Source organism: Myotis nattereri (assembly GCF_964212035.1).
Source record: "Myotis nattereri genome assembly, chromosome: Y".
Taxonomy (NCBI): Eukaryota; Metazoa; Chordata; class Mammalia; order Chiroptera; family Vespertilionidae; genus Myotis; species Myotis nattereri.
The window spans coordinates 15,903,398-15,905,364 of NC_138094.1; the positions used below are offsets into that span (position 1 = coordinate 15,903,398).

General features: G+C 58.1%; 1 pseudogene across 1 annotated transcript; it reads left to right on the plus strand.

The window, feature by feature from the left end:
• Positions 1 to 591: 591 nt before the first annotated feature.
• On the plus strand, positions 592 to 1,343 carry LOC308512470 (TCF3 fusion partner-like; annotated as a pseudogene). Its single transcript has one exon. The product of its transcript is annotated as a TCF3 fusion partner-like (transcript).
• Positions 1,344 to 1,967: the final 624 nt, after the last annotated feature.

The following is a 1,967-nucleotide window of genomic DNA, read 5'->3' on the forward strand; positions in this document are numbered from 1 at the left end:
GGCTGCATAGCTGCCTGGGGACACCATTTGGACCCCAGGGGCGAAGCAGCCAGGCCCCAGCAAGCGACCCAGAAGGCGACCCAGGTGCTGGGGCTGCATCGCTGCTGGGTCAGAAATCCGGTGCCCAGGCTGAGGAGACCCAGGACCCAGAGCTGCGTTGCAGCTGGGGCACACGATCCGGTGCCCAGGCTGAGGAGACCCAGGACCCGGGGCTGTGTAGCAGCTGGGGCACGCCATCCGGTTCGGGGGCGATGCAGCCAGGCCCGAGAAGGAGACCCAGAAGGAGACCCAGGGGCCTCCCAAGAGGAGAGTCTCCATGGCCAGATGGCGTGGTGTCGGGGCAGGAATAAAGACCCGAGGTGACTCAGATGCCTGGCCACAGGGTTAGTCCAGCCAGCAGGGCCTTTCAGTTGGGACTGGGGTGGGGGTGGGGCAGGGAGGCAAGCTGGAAATAGAGAACTACAACTCACAGGAGGCTTAGCAGCCGGGCCTGGGTGCCTGGCTGTGAAATCCAATGGGCTGTAGTTTTGCAAGCCACTTTAAACTAGAGGCTTGCAAGGTTGGAAGTTCTGCGCCTGGAGCCAGGGAGAAATGGAGCTGGGGCAGAGAGAGGGGTCCATGGCAGCCGTGGGCTTTGAGGAGTTCTCAGCACCTCCTGGCTGGGAGCTGGCGCTGCCTCCACTGAAGGTGGTCACATCCTGGAGAGCGAGCTTGAGACCGAAGTGGAGTTCCTGTCTGGGGGTCTGGGCAGCTCCAGCCTCCAGGAGCTAGAGGAAGAGGAGGAGGCAGCCTGAGGCTGGCAACAGCGGCGCCAAAGGGAACTTAATCGCAGGAAGTACCAGGCGCTGCAGGGAGATTGAGCAGGCGAAGGAGTGGGTCCTGGACAGGCTCCATCAGATATAGAGGATAACATGGAGACTCCAGCAGGAGAGGAGGTTCCTCATGAAGGTGCTGGACTCCTACGGTGACAACTACTGGGCCAGCCAGTTCACCATCTTACTGGAGGATGAGGGCAGCCAGGGCACAGATGCTCCCACCCCAGGCAACGCTGAGAACCAGCCTCCAGAGAAAGAGGGGCTGTCCCCGCCCAGGAGGACGCCAGCGCCTGCAGAAGCCAGCAGCCTGGCCCCTGGCGAGGGGCCCAGGGGTTGGAAGAGGCGGCGAGTGCCACCGGAAGGGGGCCAGGCGTGAGTCCCGCTGTCTCTGGAGCTGGCCCCCATACAGATAAAGGTGGAGGAAGACTTTGGCTTCAAAGCGGTCGAGGCTTTGGACACAAGTTGGGTTTCTGGGGGCCAGACAAGTAGCTGCCCTACCCCACCCTAGCCAGCTCCCCCTTTGACTGACCCCCCAATAAACAGACCCCATGCTCTCCTTGGCAAAAAAAAGCTTATAGAGGCATGCTTTTAGGATCAAATAGTATAAATATAGATGTAACAGGACAATAAAAAGAGAACCTGGATATGATGATCACCTGAATGCTGCCTCTGTGTCATTCCTTCGTCGCCGACTCCATCCACACCTTTGGGAACCCCCGGACCTACTGAGGCAGGGACCCAACATTCCTCTTCTTATAAGGACTTCAGTGAGATGGGCTAAGGGTCCCACTAGAACTGCCTCAATTTAATCTAATCCCCTCTTTAAAGATCTTCTCTCTATACACAGGTACATTCTGAGGTTCTGGAGATTAGGATTCTAACATACATTTTGTTGATTACCCAAATCAGCCCTTAACAACCAACATGTTTCAGAAAGGAGATTCCTACAGGGTTATTTACCAAACATTCAGAAGTATTTTTAAAAGAGCTAAGTCCCTAGCCCACTGTGCGCGCCCCTCCTGGCGAAGAGGGAAGGCCTGGGTTCCAGGCGCCGGAGGAAAACTGGTGCCAGCAGCCAGGGTAAGGGGCCCTCAAGGGGCCCCAGATTGCGAGAGGGCACAGGGCGGGCTGAGGGACCCACCCGAGTGCACA